The 23,206-nt window shown below is 52.2% G+C and overlaps 1 protein-coding gene across 3 annotated transcripts in view; it reads left to right on the forward strand.

The window, feature by feature from the left end:
* CUEDC1 (CUE domain containing 1) overlaps positions 1–23,206 on the forward strand; it is an 84,163-nt gene that overhangs the window by 34,407 nt on the left and 26,550 nt on the right. Inside the window, exon 1 of one of the 3 annotated variants that reach the window (XM_045488267.1) lies at positions 19,575–19,617. The exons of the other annotated variants lie outside the window; for them this stretch is intronic. The gene's annotated coding sequence lies outside the window, so the exon portion shown is untranslated. Of the gene's footprint in view, positions 1–19,574; positions 19,618–23,206 lie in introns of those variants that run through there. 3 annotated transcript variants of the gene reach the window in all.

Here is a 23,206-nt window from a genome sequence, read left to right on the forward strand (position 1 = left end):
CCTTCCGCCGTCTTCCTGTCAGGGCTCTAGCCCGCCAACATCGATCATGCCGCCTGGAAGGTGGTGACGGGTTTGTGTTTCTCGCTCTGTTTTGTTCCTTTGCTTCGCCAGTCGTGTCTCCATGGAAACAGGTGCAGCCTTTGTGTTGCGTTTGCTTGGGGCAAATCGATGCCTAGTGGGGATTTTTCTTTGCTCTCCACCCCCCCTCCCCAATTTGGCATCAAAGACAGAGGTGGGGGCAGCGCAGGGATTTACAGGGGGACTCTGGTAGCCGGGAGCACCCAGGGTGGGGGAGCTCTCGGCAGTCCTCCAGCGGGGACTCCAAGACTTGGAGCCTGGCCTGGCTTCCCTTCGTGGTTGCCGCATCATGAGGCTGTCAGAGGGAGGGGAGCCTGCAGTGGTTTGTAGACACGCAGCCCTCCTGGGCCCTTTGTATTTGCAGGGGCAGCTGCTTGCCACGGCGGCAGGGGCGGGGCAGGGGGGGGCGATGGGAGGCTGGGTGGGAAAGGTGACAACAGCACCGATCCTTTGGCAGGACCTGCGGGGGCGAGGACTTTGACCTTTGCGGGCCTTGGTGTCTTATGAGAGCGAGTGAGGTTTTAAACCTCTTTGGTACTTAGACTCCTTTTACCTTAAGGAAACCCCACATTTGGGTAAACTCTGCTAAATTAGTGTCACATGATTGTCCCATGGTGAAGAGTAAATGCTGTGTTTGACTCAAACCGGTGAGTTACCTGGTTTGCGATGAACCTTCAGAATCAGGAACCTCTCTTTAGACTGAACCTCGTGCTTCTGATCCAGCCCCCCTCCTCCCAAGCTCCCCCTCCTCCTGCCCAAGGTATTCTGCATCCCTGGCTGATCACAGTCTAGTAGGTGAACCTTCTGTTCCAGGTCAAAGCCCCAGGGTTGGCCCCAGCAGCCTGGGGCGACAGCAGATCCGCTCTGTGTTCTCAAAACCCTCCCAGAAGTTCATGGGCGGGTGGGCTTCGAAGCAGCAGTGTCCTGCCTGAGCCCTGCCTGCCGTATTTCCCACAGTCACCTCTGGTCACCACTGCTTTGACCAACTCCGTCATCCAATAGACACAGTAGGCTTCTAGCAATACTGCACTCGTGCTAACCTTAAGGCAGTCACATCCACTTCTTGATTGAATCAGCAAACTCCAAACTTCATTTTCATATCTGAACTCCACCCAGCTGCTTGTTAAATGCAGCAAAGGTTGCATTTAACCTTGGCTTTGCATTGTCTGAAAGCCTCCCTCGACACCGGACCTGGAGCAAAATTCCCTGAGGAGACTGCTGAGCATGTTAGGAGATACACTCGCTAGTGGTGGTAAAGGTCAAGTTGTCCAGTCTCCTGCCTGCAGAATGGGCACATGGTGGGGCTACAACTTTCAGGTTTCTGTGCTGGAGAGTGAACTCTCTAATGCCTCTTCATAGTCAACAAGTTTCTAATGGAATCTAACTTAAATCCCATCTCATTTTGTCCTGGCTTGAGGAAAGATAGAGAACAAAGGGCAAGTATCCTTAATGCTTAACTCAAAGAGCCTTAAATCTCTGCTCAGCCTTGGCCAAACACACCCCATTTTTGAGGGTTGCCTTCTCACTTTCTCTCCTTCCCGCAGAACAATGTCCGAGTTTGCTGTTGGTAAGACAAGGAGAATAGTAGCTGTCTCATTGGGTTGGTGTGAAAATTAAATGGAGGCTCTGGGAATACACCTCACTGTGCACCTGTCCTGTGGTTCATTTTCAGTCACTCCAGTTGAGCCTGAATACATTTCCTGCCTACTGTTATGCCACTCAGCGTCCCTGCTTTTTTGCACAGCCTGTCTGGAGTAAAGCCCCTGGGCTAGTGGGACCTCCTCCTCATTGTTCCTGGCCCAGACAGGCCGGGTGGGGCACGTGCAGGCGACCCCTCTGCTGCTCCCGAAGAGATGTGGGTGTGGGGGAGAAAAGCCTTTCTACGCCAAGGTCTTGGATGGCATTGTCCCTGTCCCTGTTTCTCACCCGACCTCTGCTCCCAGTTGGAACTGCTGACGCCTGGTCTCTCTGCAACCTGGATCCGTGCTTTGTCCAAAGCGCGAGGTATGAGCTGCGGCGACCCCTAAACCTCAGGGAGCGAGGGCTTCGGAGGTAGCAGGTTTTTTTCTGGGTGTTACTCTTTCTCCCTTTCAACCCCACATGCCCTAGCAGACTGGTTGAGAGCAAGGAGCGGGGAGCCATGCTCCCTGGGTTCTTGCCCAGCGCTCCCACTGTGCCTCCCTGGGCCTCAGGCTTCTCCTGGCACATGGGAAGTGCTAAAACAAGTATTTGCTATAACTAAAAAAATTTGCCTAGTGGAGCTGTTTGATTTAAAATCCCCTCCACCTTTCTCCTGGTCAGCATAAATATCCATATTGCTCGTCCGCTTTATGCTGTGCACTGACCTAGGTGTTGGGGCAGAAGAGCTGAATGAGACCAGAACAATCCCTGCCCTGCAGGTGGGCACCGGCCTGTTGGGGCCATCGGTCAGCCGCACACTGGTAATTGTGATATGTGACGTGCTGATGGTGCAACAAGAATCTAACAGGCCAAGGCTACGTGGGGGTGAGCCAAAGAGTGCCTCTGGGAAGACTTCTTGGAGGAGGAGGACTGCAAACTGAATCCTGAGATAAAGAGTTGCAGTTGATCAGGGTGAGGCTGTTGGGGCCAAGGCATTAAGAGCACCAGGAAAGGGGCACCTGGGTGGCTCAATTGGTTAAGCGTCTGAATCTTGATTTCTGCGCAGGTCACAATCTCACGATTTGTGGGTTTGAGCCCCACGTCAGGCTCTGTGCTGACGGCGTGGAGCCTGCTTGGGATTCTCTGTCTCTCTCTCTCTCTGCCCTCCCCCACCCCACTTATGCTTGCTCTCTCTCTCTCTCTCTCAAAATAAATAAATAAACATTTAAAAAAAAAAAAAAAGGAGCATCAGGAAATGTGCCAGGATCAGCAGTGGTCAGAGGAAGCCGTGGCCCAGGACTCGGACATGCACTGGCTAAATCAGCAGGTCCCTGGAGGGCAGGTCCACCTGAACTAGGAGGATGGCATCTCCTCTCCAGAACCAGATCTCTGAGTGTGCCCCGGGGTGGGGCTGGGGGGCAGAGACTAAGAGTACCTCAGTGTTGACATTCCTTCTCCTCTCCAGCTGATCTCTAGGTTCTGGTGATGTTTTTCCCTACAGCCCCTGCCCCTCCCTTCTCCCTTCTTAGATAATGATTTGCTACTCTCTTCAGGGGAGCTGGGTGGAGGGGAGGGGTAGTGTCTTTTAAATAGAAGCCCCCACGGGGCGCCTGGGTGGCGCAGTCGGTTAAGCGTCCGGCTTCAGCCAGGTCACGATCTCGCGGTCCGTGAGTTCGAGCCCCGCGTCAGGCTCTGGGCTGATGGCTCAGAGCCTGGAGCCTGTTTCTGATTCTGTGTCTCCCTCTCTCTCTGCCCCTCCCCCATTCATGCTCTGTCTCTCTCTGTCCCAAAAATGAATAAACGTTGAAAAAAAAAAAAATTAAATAGAAGCCCCCAGAATACCCTGAGCCTCTTTGACTTGCTTGGGGTGGGGATGGTTGGGGAATGAGAATTGCCTGTTCCTCAGGAAATTCTGATTCAGTACGGGGCCCTGGACCTTTGTCTTTCACAAGCACCCCCCCACCCCGTGATCCTGTTGCACAGAGGGGCGGGGGCACAGACCCCCCTGCCTGGTCTCCTTGCAGTTTTTTTATTTTACTTTTACAGGAGGCATTATTGTTGCTTATTTTTAAATCTCTCCTTTTATTCTTCCAATGGGGATCTCTATCATCTTGTTTGGGGCTTTACTACTTTTTAAAAAGATACTGTTAGCTAGTGAAATGGGGGCACAAAGAAGTAGAAGTTGCCCAAGGTCACGGAGAAGCCAACATCTGCCTTATAGAATCCATGGGATCTTCAGCCTGCTCAGAATGTCTCGCCAGGCAGAAGCCTCAGTGCCCAGAGCCCCAGATGTTTGCAGAAGTGGGACAACGGTCTGCTCCTCAGACATTCGCTACCTTTTTATAAGGCAGGGTATCTTCTTGCCTCCCTCCCTTGGGTTCCAGGCCTGTGTCATCACAATTGACATAGGCTAGCGGTCCAGGGACCCGGGGCAGTGGGGGGGGGGGGCACAGGACGAGTCAAGAGGGTCCTTGGCTTCATGCAGGATAGAAATCAAATGCAAGCAGAGTTTACTAAACAGCTTAAGTGATTGGGTATAGCAGATGGTGTTGTCTGAAAGACTCAGAAAGGAAAGTTGTCTCTTGGGCTTAGGGGTTTATATTGGAAAGGGGTCCAGGGTACGTGTTCCTTCAGGAGTCCGGGATAGGGTCCAATCCAAAGTGAGTGTCAGGTGAACAATAGGTGTTGTTTCATAAATCATCAAAGGGAGGGAGTATTGATGCCAGCATGGGCCAAGGTTTGTTCGAAGCTAATGTCCTGGAACATGTTTGAGATCTGGTTCTTCTTAGATGGTGTCATGTGTCTTGGGGGCCTGGGACAAGACTCAGAGAATGATTAACTTCCTCGTTTCCCCCTTGCAGTGGGAACGTAGCTTCTCTGGTTTACCCAGACGCAAGGTGGGATACGGAGCATGCGTAAATGGAGCCTTTCTAAAATGGAGTCCCTTCTGCTTCCCTATCTCACAACCATTGTTCTGCCCACTTTCTTGAAAATCTGTTCTCCTACCAATACCTGCCCATAAATCTTGTCTCCAGGAAGTCCTGGGTGGCTTAGCCAGGGAAAAACGAAGCCTGCAAACGGCAAGCAAACCTTCACCATGGCTACACGTGGGTGTGACCACAGCTGTGGTCACCTCTACGGCCAAGGCAGTGTGTGGGTAGCGGTCTCTGGGGCTGCAGAGGTGGGCTGTTTGACTGCCTTTGGGAGGAGCCCTTTCTGCAGGCTTCTGTGGCAACGTATGCTATTGTAATTCTTGTTCTCCACGAAGAAAAGATATTTTCCTCTTGGGTATCCGACCTACAGTAGGTGCCCCCTAAGTATTTTTTGACTGACACTGAATGAATGGGTGCATCGTTAGGAGTCTGTGTGAGTGAAACAGATTCAGTTCTCCTGGGACATTTAGAATACCTCCTGGATAATGTGGGGTCACTGAAGAAATGTTCGTCCCAGCCCCTGCTCTTAAGAGCTGATATGATGGAAGGAGGCAGTGAATGCAAAAGTGCCACGTTGCCCATCCTCATGGCCACTAAGTGCTTTCTCCCCTTTTCCAGACCACCAGAACACTTTCAGTGCTAGGCATGGTCTAGAAGAACAGAGAGAGATCGATATGGGCTGACGTTTCCAGGGACTGCCTCATGGAAAGGGGAACTTGCACTAGCTCCTGAAAGCTGGACAGGGCTTGTTTAGGAGACGGAGGAGAGGTGCAAATCAGTGTTCTAAAGTGTGGTCTCTGGGGGCGCCTGGGTGGATCAGTTGGTTGATTTCAGCCCAGGTCATGGTCTCGCGTGAGTTCGAGCCCTGTATTGGACTCTGCGTTGACAGTGGAGCCTCCTTGGGATTCTCGGTCTCCCTCTCTCTCTCCCTCTCCCCCCTCTCTCCCTCTCTCTCTCTGTCTCTCTCTCAAAAATAAAATAAAGTGTGGTCTTTGAACCAGTGGTGTCAGCATCACCTGGGAACTTGCTAGACATGCAAATTTTGGGGCCCCACCCCAGGCCTAGGGAACAGGAGCTGTGGGTTAGAGCCCAGCAGCAGCGTGTGTTCAAGAGCCCTGCAGGTGACCCCAGTGCTCTCTGAGTGTGGCCACCGCTGATGCAGACAAAGGGAGGAGTCTGATCTTTCCAGGAGAGAGGAGCTGGGAAGAGACACGGCATATCGGCATATCGGCATATCGTAGATGAGTCCTTCCGTTGGCAGCACAGAGAGAAGACAGGAGGGGGACGGGAGAGCGCTAGGAGACATCAGAGAAGCAGGCATGGGATAAACTTGAGGTTTGCCCCACTTTAAGAGCATTCTTTTCAGGGCACCTGGGTAGCTCAGTCGGTTAAGTGTCAGACTCTTGACTTCAGCTCAGGTCGTGATCTCATGGTTTGTGATTTCGAACCCTGCATTGGGTTCTGTGCTGACAGCATGGACCTTGCTTGGGATTCTCTGTCTCCCTCCCTCTCTCTGCCCCTCCCCTGCCTGCTGTGTATTTCTCTCTAAATAAATAAACAAAGCACTCTTTTCTTTAAATGTTTAAAATGACTTGTGCCCTGTCACACTTATATGCTGATCATGGAAAAAATGTAAGAAGGAATGAAAGGTAGGGGCGGGACGCAGAAATCTACCATCCAAGACAACTATTGACAGACAGCGTGTTTCCTGCCACCCATCCCCCTATGTGTGTTTCCTTGACAGGGCTGAAAGCATACCATATGTATCCATTTGCATCCTGCATTCTTACTTAACAAAATATTGTAAGCATTTCCTGATGTGCTTTCAGGCTGTCTCTTTTATTGTCATAAGAGCCCTGTAAATTGCCCAGAGGCATTGCTGGTAAGGAAGGAGTAACTGAGGCCCAGAGAGAAAAGGAAACTTGGTCCATGAACTTCAGACAGTTAGGGAAGTCCATAGTCACATGGCCTGGGCTCATCAATTCACAAATTATAAGGGGGAAAAAAAGGGGAGATGACGGGAGAAGCTGTAGATTAAAATAGGCTTAAAGGACAAACAATAGGCAAGACTAAAAGTACAGTGTCCAGGGATGTACATTTGAACAATAAAGAAGTGCACAGAAGTGGTTACTGCAAAAGTCAGTGTGTGGCATGTGGAGGGGTTATGGAGTGGCTGGCCACGTCTCCTTTCTTTTTTATAAATTTGTTTTTAAGTTTATTTATTTACTTTGAGAGAGAGAGAGAGAGAGAGACAGAATCCCAAGAAGGCTCCACACTGTCAGCGCAGAGCCCAGCATGGGGCTGGAACTCATGAACCACAAGATCATGTCCTGAGCGGAAGTCAGAAGCTTAATTGACTGAGCCACCCAGGAGTCCCACCAAGTCTCCTTTCTTGGCACGAATGTCACAAACTTACATTTGTTTAGAGCCGTTTTCTCTTATTTATTTATTTATTTATTTATGTATTTATTTATTTATTTAGGGAAAACGTTCAGGGGACGAAGGTGTTGCTCAAGGATCTATGTGGCAGAGCCAGGAGCAGAACCCAGGCTCAGAGGTTCCCCTCAGGTCTCCAATCCCCATCGTTCCCACACTTCGTGCATTGTCTGCTCACCTGCCTCCCAGCCCCCAGCCTCCATCTGCCGCTTGCTGGAGAAACTACAGATTGATGGTTCGTGTTGGTTGACTTTCAGGGCTAGGCCAGAACACGCTTGGGGAGACCGGTGATGGCCCTTGACTGAAATGGGGAAACTCTGAAGGAGATTGGCCACGTTAAGAGTGAAGGTGTAGGGGCTCCTGGGTGGCTTAGTCAGTTAAGTGTCTGACTTCAGCTCAGGTCATGATCTCCCAGTCAATGAGTTCGAGCCCCGTGTCGGGCTCTGTGCTGACAGCTCAGACCCTGGAGCCTGCTTCGGATACTGTGTCTCCCTCTCATTTGCCCCTCCCCTGCTCACGTTCTGTCTCTTTGTCTCTCTCAAAAATAAACATTTAAAAAAATTAAAAAAAAAAAAAAGAGTGAAGGTGTGTCTGACACCATCTCCCGTCATCCTGTGCGGTGTGTGCTGGGCCGGGGGGTGCCTTGACCAGTCCTGCTGTCTCCGGTTGGTTCAAAGACAGACACCCAAACACCCAATAATGCTTACTTCTCAGAATCCCTTTCCTTAGCCCGGTCCATCAGTTTCCTTAAAATACTGTTTTTTTCTTTAATAAGCACTTACCGTCCCCCCTCCCCCCATACACGTGGCCCCTCTGCCTCAGGTGTTCTTTTCTTCTCTTTCCTATTGTTTTGGACAAGCCCAAGGAGGCAGTGCCAGGGCCACCACGGGGCACACCTAGGAGAGGGGACAGAAGATGAGCCCTGATGATATGAAGCACACCCTTTCTCCCGGCAGACAAATAGGAGGGCCTTTTCCAAATCTGGGCTTCTGAGGCCAGGGCTTTGCGAGTTTTGAACCCAGGACTTGGGCTTCTAGCTGGACCTCTGCTTCTCTCTGCCCAGACTGGCAAGTTTCATAGAACCAGCTGAGGTTCTGTGAGGACCCCAGTGGGGAGGGGTCCCAGGGCTCACCCCAGCCCTGCCTGCTCAGGAGAAGCGGTCTCTGCACTTACCCACCCTTCCTGGAAGGATGTGGAATGACTCCTCTGTCGGGGATCAGCTGCCCACAGTCCTTGGTCTCTCCCAGATAATTGTAACAAAGGGCTCCAGGGCTTTTCACACTGCTAAGGAGGAAGGCTCCCCTTTCGGTTCTAGAATAGCACTGATAGAACTTCCTGAAATGTTGGAAATGTTCGAAAATATGTACTGTTCAATACGATGGCCATTGGCCTCGGTGGCTGTTGAACACTTGCAATGTGGTCTATGAGGAACTGAATTTTATTTTATTTATTTATTTTTAATTTAAAAAAAAAATTTAATGTTTATTTGTTTTTGAGAGAGAGACAGAGACAGAGCATGAATGGGGGAGGGTCAGAGAGAAAGGGAGACACAGAATCCGAAGCAGGCTCCAGGCTCTGAGCTGTCAGCACAGAGTCCGATGCGGGGCTTGAACCCACAGACCTCGAGATCATGATTTGAGCTGGAGTCGGACACTTAACCGACTGAGCCACCAGGTGCCCTGAGGAACTGAATTTTAAGTTTTATTTCATTTTAATTAATTGTAATTTAAATGTACATGTCATATGGGACTAGTGGCTACCTTCTTGGACAGTTCTAGAGGGAATGTGTCTCTGAGAAGTCCACAGTGGCCACGTCGAGATGTTTCAGAAGTGCCTGCCGCCCTCTTTCCTACAAGCCCACGTACACACATTACACATTTCAGCAAGGCCCTGGATACAATGTCCTTTTATAACAAAGGCCACTGTTTGAATATTCTTATCTCGAATGAGGCGGAGCAGCCACGGACCACAAATGTGCCCCCACGCACGGCTTCCCTTTGTCCTTGCACAATTGAAGGCAAGCGGGGTAAGACCTCAGGAAACCGTGCCCCTGAGAAGTCCCAATCCAGCAGACAAGCCTGCTGTTGCGCCCTGGCATAGGGTCTTGCCGTTCCCAGCTCCTCGCCTTCAGGAGGAATGAGTCCAGTACCAGTTGATGCCTGCCTGGTAGCTCGCCGACCCGAACGCTTGTGTGAATGAGGCCTGGTCACCGGGGTGATCCGCCCACACTGGCAGTTTTGATCTTATTTCCTTTTGAACAGCTTGGCCCTCAAGTAGAAAGGATTTTTCCTTTCTGTTAAGAAGGTGGAGGCTGGGGGCAGTTTTGGGCTTCTCGGCTTTATATATGTGTGTGTGTATATATATGTGTGTGTATATATATATATACACATATATCCATATATATATATATATATATATATATATATATATAAGTTTATTTATTCTGATAGAGAGAGTGAGCAGGGAGGGGCAGAGAAAGAGGGAGAGAGAGAGGATCCCAAGCAGGCTTCACACTGCCAGTGCAGAGCCTGATGGGGCGTTCAGACTCCTGAACTGTGGGATCGTGACCTGAGCCGAAACCAAGAGCCAGACACTTAACCGACTGAGCCACCCAGGCACCCCTATATGTACATATTTTTGAGCAGGATGGGTGGTGGCACGGATGTTTACCAGATGAGTCGCTTCTCTTACCCCCTGCCCCCTGCCTCCCATTTTCCCAGTGTCCAGCGCCCAGGAGTGCCCTGTAATGTTTGCTGAATGCACGAATGAGTGATTTCCCCCTGCCAGAGCACCCTGTAAGACAGACCTCTTCTTATCCTCCTCTGTCTTAGGCTCCTTCTGTCTTTTTTCTTCTGCCCCTGCAGTACAAGCCACCTCCCCTCCCTGCTCCCTTTCTGTCCCAGGCTCTCAGTCGCGTGCTTCATTTTCCAGCACGCTAACCTTTTCCAATAGCTGTTTCCCAGTGTGTCGTAACCCACCTATTCCGAATGTTCCGGAACGTATCCCTGCACTGCCATCTCCCCGCGGCCCCATGGCATGTGTGACTCTGCAGGACCACGTGAGCAGTCCTCATCAACAGGGGTGTCATTGTCCCCTGGCCCACTCCATGCAGATGGGGACAGAGTCCCTCTGTGCCGGCAGGATTTCCTGTGCGCTGGTTGCCCTGTGTCCGAAAAGAGCCCGAGTGGCGCCCCCTTCTGTCTGGTGATTCCGCCACCTCCTCCTGCCTGGCTTCCTTAGGTCTTTACTTCGTGTTGTGGTAAAATCTGTATAACATAAACTTTACCATTTTAACCACTTCTAAGGGGCAGTTCGGTGGCATTAAGTACGTTCACGCTGGTATACGATCATCACCACCATCCACTTCCAGAACTTGGTCATCATCCCCAACAGAAACTGGGTGCCTCAAACCATAACTTCATTCCCCCATTCCCTCAGCCGCCGGTAACCTCTGTCCTAATTTCTGTCTCGTGGAATTTCTCTATTCTAGGTAGCTCGTAGAAGTAGGATCATACAGCATTTGTCCTTTTGTGTCTGGATTTTAGCATGTTTTCAAGGTCCGTCCATGTTGTAGCATATATTGCAATTTCCTTCCTTTTTATGGCAGAATAATGTTCCACTGTTCCATATGTATACACTATAATTTGTTTCTCCATTCATCTGTGGATGGACTCTTGGGTCATTTCTACCTTTGGGATATTGTGAATAATGTTCTTAAGAACATGGGTGTGTACGAATATCTGTTTGAATCACTGCTTTCAGTTCTTCGGGGTGTATACCTTCGGAGTGGAATTTCTAGAACATATGTTAATTTTGGGTTTAACCTTTGAAGGAACTACCAGAGTGTTTTCCAGCGCAGCAGCATTTTACATTCCCACCACCAGTGCACTTTATTACTATTATTTTTAATTCTTAATTTTAAACTACAGAGCTAATACGTGTTTGTTGAAAAACTTCAAAGGATGCAGGGAGACGGGAAGTAAACAGCAGAAGATCCCCCCCTGGTGCAGCCCCACCTCTACTATAACTGCTACTTAGTAGCTGGGGTGTCTGCACTTCCTGTGCAGGTCTAGATACGCAAGTACACACTCAAGACACCTGCGTGCAAACAGTGGGTGTGCACGTGGCCCAGTAACTTGGCTTTCTCGTGTCATTCCTTGTTGGCCCCTGAACGTCTCGGCTGCATGCTTTCCCGTGTTGGGGGTGTATCCTGTGTTATTTATTGGTTAGTGGGTATTGAGAGACAAGTGGGGGGCTTTCCCCTCTTTGCTCTAGCAAACTGCACTGAGCTTACTGCTTTGCACACGTGGGCTACAATCTCACCAGATCACAGCCTATGTGGGAAAAATGTGAGCGGAGCTTGGTACTGGGGAGGCCATGCGGCCCAGAACCACCTTCCCCACCAGTGGCCGCTTTTCCCAAATTGCTCTCCTCTCCCAGGGCAGCTAAGCTAAGCTGAGCTGTGGGCCTCTTTGTGAAGGCGGGCCACCCACCTCAGCCAAGAGACAGCCTTGGCCGGGCACGCCCTCCCCTCTGGGAATTCCCAGAGTCAAGTAACTTAGAGCTGGATGGAGAGGTGAGCAGTGGGCTGGAGAGAGGGAGAGAGGGAAAGAGTCTGGGCTCTGGTGCGGAGGGGGGCAGGGCGGGGGTTTCTTTTAGGGGCACGGAGAAGTTGCTTGTGAGGCTGGCAAGGCATCCAGTGCTCTGACACACTAGGAAAGACCCAGTTTAGGCCTGGCAAGAGTCCACCTTTTAAGCCAAGGACCAGCCTGTCTTTTGCCAGCACCTTTTTCTGCAAAGCCCCAGGCAGCTGGTGGGAGAGTACAAAGCGGCCTGGAAAATCCATAAACTGCATAATCAGCCCCTGCATCTTGGCCGCTTGACTCTGTTTATTGCTTCCTGTCCCCGAAAGCCCTTTACAAACAGAGCGGCTTTGAGGGGGGTGAGCTGGACCTGGTGGGTGGCCTGCCCCTGCCAGCGGGGGCCCTAAACAAGCCCATTCCCTTGTACTGCGCCCCCCGGAGAATGTGAGCTAGGGGACTGTCTGAGGGTGTGAGAAGACACCCCCCAAAGGAGGGCGAGCCCCCAGAGAGCTGTTTACTTTGTAACTGACAAACGACAAGGATCCCATTTCTACCAATTTCCTTGCAGGCCTGGAGGTGAAGCTTTAATGAGGTGCAGGAGGGGAGCAGGTGAAAACCTTAGCCTCTGACTGACCCCTGCTAGGTGGCGGTGGGGGGAGCAGGGGCCCATTCCCAGGGATCTAGGGACAGCCCTGGTTCCAAGGGCTTAGGCGACTTGCTCAAAACCTGTTGTATTCTTGTTGTTTTACTTTTTTTGAAACAGGTTTTCCCCTGCTGACTGACTTCTTCCTTCCCTCCCTTTCCTTCCCCAACTTCATCCTCCCTCCCCCAGGATTAACTAATTCACTTTACATCCCTTCCCACCACTGCCCGTGGCCAGGATGTGACTCTCTCAGGGGAGAGCTGCCGCCCTGAAAAAGTTGGTCTAGACACTGCTGGGGTGCCTGTGAGGGCTGTTTGCTGTACTTCCCTTGCCTCTGGGAGACGCGGTGGCACCTGCTTGGTGGGAGGCGGGATGGTAGGCAGGCTTCCCAGAGCTGGGGCAGCCCCTCCCAGCCAGATGTGTTAGAGCCATCCCTCTGGAAGACCTGGGGCTCCCACCTCCCCCCCCCCAGGGGGTGGTTGGAGGCCTGAGTTCCCACCCCCCTCTGCTGCCTTGTTATTTCCTTCCTTTACTTGGCTTCCCTGGATGGTTGACTACAACGCCCTGATTTAAAAAGCAGTGAAGGGGAGCCTGGGTGGCTCAGTTGGTTAAGCATCTGACCCTTGATCTCAGTTCGGGTCATGATCTCATGGTTTCATGAGGTTGAGCCCTGCATTGGGCTCTGCGCTGACAGTGCGGAGGCTGCTTGGGATTCTCTCTCTCTCCCTCTCTCTCTCTTCCCCTGCCCCGCTCGCTCGCATGACACAGTCTCTCAAAATAAATAAATAAATGTACAAAAAAAAAAAAAAAAAAAAGACCGTGGAGATGGCTTGGCCTGCCTCCTCTGTGTGGACCGGCCGTGGGTTTGCTTGTGCTTTTCCTCCAGGGGCTTGTCTATACAGACTTCCACGTGGGACCTGTGTGTGTCTGAGCCTGCTTTTTTCGTTGTGCAATTCCGAGCCAGCCCCACCCTTCCAGCTCCTTCCTGAAAGTGAAATGTTACAGTCCTTGCTCAAGAACAAAAGCCCCAAGTTCAGCCCTGCATGTTAATGATTTTCAAGTGTGGCCACTTCCTCCTGTGGGGCGTGCAGCGGATTGTTGAGGACAGCCCAGACCCTGACCGGGAGGTCGCGCAGCGGGTGGGAGAGGGAGCCTGGCGCTGTCCCCTCTGGGCCTGGGGCTGCCGTAGCAGAGGAGGCATGTGGCGGGACTGGCTCAGCTCTCAGCTCGGCTGCACCCACTTCGTTTCTATTTCCCTGCTCTGGGGCCTACTCCACGCAGGGCTTCTGCTCCTGCTCGGGATACCTGGAGGGGGGTAGGGAACAGTTGCCAGGCTGACTGGAGCCTCAGTTTCCCTGTTTGCCCCATGCAGAGGTCAGAGGCCCTCTGATGGTGCAATACAGAGAGAGTGCGCTAAGTGGTCGGGAGTGTGGGCTTTGGGGAAGAATACTGACTCACCACTTCCTGGCTATGAGACCTCAGGCGAGTTCATTCCTTTGTACCTCAGTTTCCTCATCTACAAAATAATCTACTTCCTGCCTTGGAGGATTGTTTCGAGGATTCTGTGTAGGTGAAGTGCCTCACACAGTGGCAGGGTGAGGCCCTACTGGAGCGTCCATGCCCAGCCTAGAGCCCGGCTGAATGGAAAGGGCTGTGGACTCTTTCTCCAGCATTATAAACTGTGCAGTGCAGAGCACATGTAAAGCACGGTCATTTGGGGCAGTCAGCACGCTCAGAGTGAGAGAATGATCTATTTTGGTACCTTTAAATGAGTAGAATCAGCAGACCCTAGCAGTGATTCCCAGATGTTTCCCACTGTAGAAGTTGGGTTTTCATTCTTGCCTTTTTTTTTTTTTTAATTTGAGAGAGAGAGAGAGAGAGAGAAAGCACAAGGAGGGGAGAGGGGCAGAGGGACAGAGAGAGAAGATCCCAAGCAGGCTCCACCCTGTCAGCACAGAGCCCAATGTGGGGTGCGAACCCACGACCCCGAGATCATGACCTGAGCTGAAATCAAGAGTCGGGCACTCAACCGACTGAGCCACCCAGGTGTGCCTCATTCTTGCCTTTCTTGTTTGTCCTTCCCCTTGGTTAATTTTGTGAGAACACGTACAGGTTCACCATATGCAAAGGTGGCACAAAGCTGAATTCACCCTGTGTCTGTGGGCTGTGGGCCTGATAATCCCCACAACTCCACTGTTAAAGATGCATAGACCTTGAAGGACGAATCAATCATATGTTTGCTGCTAGTAAGCAATGCTTGAGCACTAGCTGGATACACTGTATTTTAACTGGTGATTATCAAGGAACTCCGGGGACTGAGGAATGCCCAGCTGCTTTTCAAAGGTCCCAGCAATCGTTGGGTGCTCCCCAGGCTGTTGCCTCACACCCCTTAGGTCTGGATACCTTGCGGCCCACTTCCCATGGCTGGGGCCGTTCTGGCCATACCCTCTATCTGACCCAGCCACCATTCTGTGGTGGGAGGAGGGCGTGCAGGGTCCGCACATCACAGGCCGGGTGCTTCCCCTTGAGAAACAGAGCGGGTGCGAGTTTGGGCTTGTGGGGTGACTTGGCAGGGCCTTTGTTTGCTGACTGTTGACTAAGCCCAGGTGTGCAGACCCAGTGTTTACAGAGTCCTGGTTGGCTCAGGCTGGAATGAAGAAAGTCGATACTCAGGGGAGGGGGAAGTGTTATGGATAATCCAAAAGCCATTTGTTTAGGGCCTGGAGCCAGAGATAAGGTATTTTTGCAGATCTCCCTAAATCAATCAGACTGGAACTCTTTTTAATGTGTGCCTACAGTATACGTTGGAGGCTACGGGGAACGAACAGTCCATAAAGTTCAGTTCATACACCTGTGGACCATCTGGGGACTTAGGGCAGACACAGAGGATGTCAGAGGAGAGAGAGGTCTAGAGATCATTTAATCCTCCCTGCCCATTTTTTTTGGGAAAATGGAGGGAAGCTGGAGGCCCAGGAGGTAAAATGACTTGCCTAAGGTCACTTAGCTGGTTATTGATGGAGCTAAAACTAGAATCAAAGGTTTCATACTGCATCAGGAGGTAGTGGTCCTTGCGCTTTATTGGGCACCAGAATCATCGAGAGAGCTTGTTAAAATGCAGATTCCAAGACCATTCCCCCAGAGATTCTGATTTTAGTAGTGGGAAATTCCCCACCCTGATTTTAGGGGAATATGTGTTCTTAGCAAACACCTTGGGGGAGTCTGATGCAGTCTCACCACCCTCTGGGGACACACTTTTTTTTTTTAATGTTTATTTTTGAGAGAGAGAGAGAGAGCACGAGCAGAGTGGGGGAGGGCAGAGAGAGAGGGAGACACAGAATCTGAAGCAGGCTCCAGGCTCTGAGCGGTCAGCACAGAGCCTGACGTAGGGCTCGAACCCACGAACTGTGAGATCATGACGCAAGCCAAAGTCAGATGCTTAACCGACTGAGCCACTCAGGTGCCCCAGAGATATGCTGCTTTAATGCAAGGAGTAATTGCTTCTGAGACTGATAGGGAGGCACGATTGTGCTTCCCAAAGAGTGGGTGGTAAGCAGTAGGGCAAACAGGCAGAGATGCAAACAGCTCAGGAGATGAGAGCATGGGGGTTACTCTCCCAGGCTTTAAAACTCTCGCAGGTAACTAGGGTGTCAGGAGACTTGGCAGGCACACTGGCCTTTGCCATGTAAGGCCATGCAGGTTGGAGGTGGCACAGCCCTGGACAACCTCTAGGCCACACATGACTCCGGAAAGTGGCTCTGATAATGGTAGAGGGCGATGATTTACAGTTCTGGATGATCGTGAGGATTAACTGACCCCATGCACGGGCAACATTGCCCGCACTCAGTAAATGGCAGGTTCTCTGATGATGCATAGCTGCTGGGGGTGGGGGCAAGGGTGGGTTTCTGCTTAGTGTCATTATGGAATGGACTTCTGCTGAGGATTTCGTACGAGGAAAGGGGTCTGGTTCTGTATCTAAGAAAGGGTGCCAGTCCTTCCAGCCCTAGGGTACTGGGATCCAGCCACCTCCTTCTGCAGAGACACCGTCATGGTTTGTAACTAGTACAGTGGTGCCTTTCTCTGGCCCCAGTTCACCCCTACCCCACCCCTGTCCTTGCATCCCTGGGAGATTTCAGTGATGGGAAAGGTCGACTGAATAGGGACTGTTTCTGTCTCTAGCGGTGGAGACTGAGACCCCCTACAGGCAAAGAAGGCTGGTTATGGGACACCCAAGAGTTCCTGCCCCCTTGCTCTGACTTTCAGATTTGAAGGCCAGGGCTCCCAGCCCCAGCTGGCCTGAGGCCCCTCCCTGCACTCCATTCCAGGAGCTGGTCCTACAAGCAAGTGGGAAGGCAGTGCCTTGGCCAGGGTGCATCGCTTCCTGGTTCTGGCCAGTTCTGCTGCAGGTCAGGTCGGCCTGACCTCACCTTTGCTGCACCAGACGCTGTAAAAAAAAAAAATTCTGGGCACAGATGGGGACGAGGGAAAGGGCCTGGGGGCTCCCATGGTCCTGCCGTCAGCCTAGTGAAGGGAGCGGCTCGCGTGGTGGGCTGCAAGACGGATGGAGGGTGGTGTTAGTGCAGTTAGTGTGTGGGGAGGAGAGTGTGGCTGTAATTTTAAAAACACAGCTTCAGAGTAAGGTGAAGGGAGGAACGGATTGAGTACCTAGGCTGGCTGGGAGTGTTCGGGAAAGATCTAATGAGGGTTGTCTGTGTCCCGTGGCTGTATGAGTGAACGGGTTTGGGTGAGCCGGTGTGCGTAGCACACGCAGACGTATGGGCTGTTTTGTAATTACTAGTGTGTGCACCACCGGGGGAGAGAGCACTGGCCCAGGAGTCTGGGTTCAGATTGCAGGCTTTGTGACCTTTGGCAACGGGCACCATCTGGAAGTGACAACATTGAGATTTCTTTCTGCCTTCCCAACCTGGCCTCTCTAGAGGGCATGTGTGGGCACATGGCTGTCTGGAGGCGAGGCCGTGTGGGCGAGTAAAGGCCTCAGGTGGGGAGGGGATGCCCGACAGCTGGCTACTGGGTGCCCCAGGCTGTGGAAGGGGAGCTCTGCTCTGCACAGATGAAGAAGGGGCCAAGGCGAGGAGAGGGGAGCAGCCTGCGGTCGGGAAAGTAGCTGGCCTGCTAAGTGGCTCTAAACAATCCCATCTGCTGTCTGGGCTGGCCCTTCTTGCTGGGGTGGAATTTCTGATGATGTCTTGGCTGCCAGAGGGGGAGGGCCACGGCCCTCCCAGCCACAGCTGCTGCCTGTTCTTTTGAAGCTCAGGGCCAACCACCCCCTCCCCAAGCCTCTGCTCCCCGGCCCTGAGCCTGCATTCCTCAGCTGCCAGAGGCGGCACTTCTGAGAAGGCCACTCAGCCTGTATGCCTGTGCTCCTGCTGCCCCGAGTAGGGAGCCCCTACCGGAGAGCCGGGCCCCCAGGAGGAGTGGGAGGGCCTGGGCGACCCAGGCCCTGGTTATATTCCAGTCACTTCTCCCCCTAGGAAACACAGCAGAGTACGGACAGGCGTGGGGCTGTTGGCCCAGCTCCCCACTCCACTCAGGGGCCACAGAGCCCCTCAGCCGGAGGTCCTGAAGGCCCCTGAGGGGAGGCCTTTGTGCTGTACCCTGTCCTTTCGGGGCTGGATTCAAGATTCTAACTCCAGGCTTGACTCCTGGGCCAGGCTCTAGACTCAGCCCCTGAGAACTGTGTGGCCTTAGAGCCCTACTAACAGCCACCCCAGGCTGAGAGCATCTGTGTGGAGCCTGTGTGTGCCCATGGCATGAATCCCCCTCAGAGGGGAACCCATCCTCAGAGGAACAGGCATCCTGTTCTACAGGTGAGGAAACTCACTCAGGAAGTCCACTCACCCAAGCAGTGGTGATCAGAATGTCAGCTGAGGTTGGCTTGGAGCTAAAGCTCCCTTTTTAACCTCTGTGCTCTACAGTCTTTTACCCCCGACTCCACGCCATTCAAAAACCAGCTTGTGGGGACGCCTGGGTGGCTGTCAATTAAACGTCCAACTCTTGATTTTGGCTCAGGTCACGGTCTCACAGTTTGTGAGATCGAGCCCCGTGTCGGGCTCAGCACTCAACATTCTCTCTCAAAATAAATAAATAAACTTAAAAAAAAAAAAAGAAGAAAGAAAGAAAGAAACAGCAACCTGTGGTTTCCCCTCTGCAAGGAGCTTCCTGGCCAGACCCGACCCTGCCCTGCTCCAGCGGATCCCCCACGCCTTGGTCTAACCTCTGAAATAGCTGTGGCCTGGGCCTCCACCTTGCTCGTGGGCCTTCATTCTGCCCTGTGAGGCCACCAGGAGGCGCGCGGGTCCCTGAGCACGAAGGGGCGCAGTGGGAGGAGTGGCGCCCGGTTCCCACTGAGGCACGACTGCAGGAGACCTGCTGAAATAGTAGAGGCCGGAGGGATGGAGCTGGATTCTAAGGATTACAAAAGTTCTAGAGTCCTGGAGGCTCTGGGGTTTGCTTTCTTCATACGCTTTTCTTCTGTCACCATTCAGGTTTTGTTTTGCTTTGTTTTAATTTGTTCTTTTAACGTTTATTCATTTTTGAGAGAGAGAGAGAGAGAGAGAGAGCATGAGCAGGGGAGGGGCAGAGAGAGGGGGAGACACAGAACCTGAAGCAGGCTCCAGGCTCCGAGCTGACAGCACAGAGCCCGACGCGGGGCCTGAACTCATGGACCGTGAGATCATGACCCGAGCCTAAGACGGACACCCAGCCGGCTGAGCCACCCAGGTGCCCCTGTTTTGTTTTGATTAGAGAGACAGTATAAGGTGGAGGTTAAGAAGAGCATGGACTCTGGGGCCAGACAGTTTGGACTCGGATTTTGGCTCCATCACTGACTGTGTGACCCCACGTAAGTTATTTGAACTCTCTGGGCCTTAGTTTCCTTATCTGTAAAGTGGGTATAATAATTGCTTTACTTTGAGGCTCGATGAGATAATGCATGCCAAGTGCTTAGAAAGTAGATGGCACACAGTTAACATTCAGACATTTGCTATAATTATTATTAAAAAGTAATTCACGTCCATTGTAAATAATATACATATGCAAAAGGAAAATTTAAAAAAATCACTGTAATGCTGTCATTTTGCTATTCTTTATAGGTTATTATATTTTTATGTTTTTATTTTTTAGAGAGAGAGAAAGACAAGCAGGGGAGTGGGGGAGAAAGAGATAGAGAGAGAGAGAGAGAGAGAGAGAATCCCAAGCAGGCTCCACACTCTGCATGGAGCCCAACGCGGGGCTCGATCCCACAACCTTGTGATCACGACCTGAGCTGAAATCAAGAGTCAGACACTCAACCGACTGAGCCACCCAGGTGCCTCTGCTTATTTTACTTTTAAATTAATGAACGTGAATCAAAACTTAAAAGATATACAAAGATTTACAGAGACAAATTTTCCTGGTCTGTCTCTTCTGACCTAATCCTTCCCAGTGGACACCTATGGAATCAGTTTCTTACGAATCCTTTCCAAGTGTCTTCTCCATACACACTGCCATACACGTGCCATAACGCACTATAGTACGTTCTGTACGCACTGTGTTCGGCCTTGGATTGCTCCCCTGAGTGATGGGTCTTGAGCATAGAGACATAAAGAGATGCCTCATTTTTGTTTACTCTTGTATAGTATTCCATTATACATATTAGATGAATTCCATAGAAGTGGGGTTCATGGATCAGTGGATGGGTGCACAGTGTATGTTAGTGGGGGGAGGGAATGGGGGCAGGAGTTGGCATTCTGTTCCCAGGACCCTCCTCTGCCCACACTGAGCACCCCTCCCTAATCTTGGTTCCTTGAGCTGGATTCCCTGGGCATGCTCAGATACTAAATTGTCTGGCATCATTGACTGACTACCTGTCCCCAGGGGCCCAGAGACATCTGTGACTGTCTAGACTTGAGAGCTCAGCCCCAGACCACACAGGCCCTGCCTACGGAGGGGCCTTCAGCCTGACCGCCTGAAGGAGAGGCCCAGGGAGGGGCCGCTGGCCCGTCTCTCCCAAGGCGCTGGATCTGGGCCAGCATGAGCTCATGTCTGGAGCCAGCTCAGCTTTACTACCTTGCACCTGAGCTGCCAGTGGCTCCCTTCTCCCAGTTTGGGCCACGGACTCGGTCCCAGGTACACATACATTGGTGCCAGCCCTGAGGGGCGGGCCTACGGCCCCTGGGTAGGGCAGTGGGGAGTAGCACCCGCCCTGTCCACTGAGGTTTGATCTCCTCCTAGTCTCCTGGGCTGAGTGTCTTGGCTAAGCTGGTACAATTTGTTGATGGGGAGAGGGATTGTTGTAGAAATCGGTTTTAAGCAGCTCAGGTAGAAGTGGAAAACAGTTGGTCGCCCGGCCAACACCCTTGGTGGGGTGCGGAAAAGGGTTTTGTAAGGAAACTGCCACGGTTCTGTCTGTCCTTCAGGATGAGGCTTTGCCTGCAAACTTCCCCTTCCTCTTCTCTTGCTCCCCCAACACAGGCACCAGTCACCCCCAGCCTCTTGAGGGGCAACTCTGCCTGGTTAGGACTCAGTTCAGTCCACAGGTGCTGACTTCTTGCCATGTGCCCAGCTCTAGCAATACAGAGGAGTGGCTGAGCTGGATGGATTTACAGTGCTGGCTCCGGAGTCAGACCTCCTGGGCTGAAATGTCAGCTTGGCTGTGTGACCTTAACAAGTTACTCGACTCTTCTGTGCTTCATTTTTCTATCTGTAAAGTAGAAATCGCAGTGACATAGGCACCTTGCAAGGCACAAAGAGCGGGTGAAAAGAGCTAACATGCATAAGGCACAGGGAGTATGGCTGACTTGTAAAGAAGCAGGCAACATATGTACCATTATCCTACCAAGATGCGCCAAACAAGTGACATGTCCCTCGTGCCTGAGGAGCTTCATCTTGGGCTTTTTCAGCTGGAATGCAGAAGTGGTTTCCTGGTGGTGCCGTTCACACAGCCAAGCCCTGTATTTGGGCCTCAGGAACAGAGATGAACGATGGTGTCCTTAGGACTGAGGCTCCAAGGCAGATGCTTCCATAGGGGAGGGACCTTTTTAACTTCGTTGGAAACCTCTTGCCCTAGTCCTTACTGTGTATAGTTCCTGTTGGCCACAGACCTGGCCGTGGGAGTTGAGGCAAGAGAGGGAAAAATTAGGAAAGAAAATGTCATTCTTCTCCTTTTTTTCTTCTACAGACTTTTAAAAGATTTTTTTCTGGGGAAAGGGGATTTTTTTTCTGCCTCAGCCTTAGACTGGACTAAATGATTGGGCATGGCCCAGAGAAGGTAAGTGGGCAACCCAAGGTCACACAGCAGGGCATGTCAGAGCTGAGTCTGTCTCTCCTTCTTTTTCTCCTGCTGCTCTCAGGTCTAGCCCCCCCGCCCCCCCCACCCCTGTCGTGGCTATGCCTGAGGGTCCTCTCTGCTCCTAGTGCCACCCAGAGGTGGGCACAGGTGTGGCCGCCCAGCAGCTCAGTCCCTCAGAATGAGGCTGGCTTTGTCACAGCCCCAGCAGCTGTGGCCGTTTGAGTTTCCATTAAGCCTTTTCCGCGCCTTGGGCAGGAGCAGGAGGCTCGGCATTTAAAGGTCACCCGGCTTTTGAAGCTGCAGCGACATTAATAGCTTGGGAAGAAAACAAGCCTGTGCAGGGGCAGGAGGACAAGGCGCCTCTGTCAGGGCCGCCCCTCCTCCTCCCGCTGGGCGCGCACACGCATCCACACAGGCTTATACGCTTGTGCACCCACACGCAGCCCCCGAGAGCCTCTCTCTGTCTCTTGTGCCCCCACCTTCCTTCCTCCCCCCTCTTCTGCGGCCTCTCCGGCTCAGGAGCCAAGATGCTTAGCAGACTAGCCTGAGCCCTGCCCCCATGGCGTCTGAGGTGACAGTTGGACAAGGACGCAGCTGCCCTGAGTCCAGCAGCCTCTCCATTAGCGCTGCCATTACCCGCCTGAGGTTTCCCCGGGACTTAACCATGGTTACACAAGCGTCCCAGGGGTCATATGACCTCATTCTGGCCCCGCTGGCTTTTGCAGCCTGGATTCCCGATAAGACGAAGTAAGCCCGGGCCTCGGCTTCTCATATGGGAATGAAAGGGCTGGCAAGCAGGGCCTATCTTGCTTGCCAATTCTAATCACCTGGTAGGGGCTCTGTGGGCTCCAGAGGACAAGAATACCTGGATAGATTAGTGATGTCTGCCAAGGACATAGGCTGGAAATCGGTGGCCTGTGTGCCTTGCATTTCCCACTTGGAGAATAAGTCATCTTGAAACTTCCAGTCTTGGATTCTGAGACCCTTGGGCTGGTTGGGTTCCTCTCCTTTTGAGTCGGAGGTGGGGGTGGGACAGATTCTTGGGTTCTAGGAGAGAAGCTGCTCTTTTTTTTTTTCTTTTTTTTTTTTTTTTTGCCCTTTCCCTGGGAGCCCCTGGGCCTGAGCCCTAGAACTCCACCTAGTGGCCTGGCATGGCAGTGCCACAGGGCTGGGCCTCTGAGTCCCCTCTGCGGGGCGGGATCACAGCAATTACAGAGGGGTCACAAGACCTGGTCTGTCCCTTGTCCCTCAGGGATTTTCAGAGGAGGGAGCCAGGGGTGTGCAGAGACAGAGCTGGCCTCAGGCAGTCCCTCCTCCTTCTAGAAGAGAAAGGGTCGGGCAATTGGGACCTCTGGCCTCCCAGCCCCACATCTCTTCCTAGGGCCTCCTGCTCTATCCCTGCTTTCAGGGTTGGGTTCTCCCGGGGTGCAGTAGAATGTCAAGTCAGATCTTGGAGGGGGTTGACCTCCTGTCCCCTGGAACTGACGCTGGCTTGGAAAGGGGACCATCCTGCCATTAGCCTTGTGTGCCTTTTAAGGGATGAGGCCCTCAGGCCAGGCAGCAGAAGGCTCACGGGACCTCAACCATGTCACTGATTGCCTTGGCCTCAGCTGTTTTGTCTGTGAAA

Source organism: Leopardus geoffroyi, chromosome E1 (assembly GCF_018350155.1).
Source record: "Leopardus geoffroyi isolate Oge1 chromosome E1, O.geoffroyi_Oge1_pat1.0, whole genome shotgun sequence".
Classification (NCBI taxonomy): Eukaryota; Metazoa; Chordata; class Mammalia; order Carnivora; family Felidae; genus Leopardus; species Leopardus geoffroyi.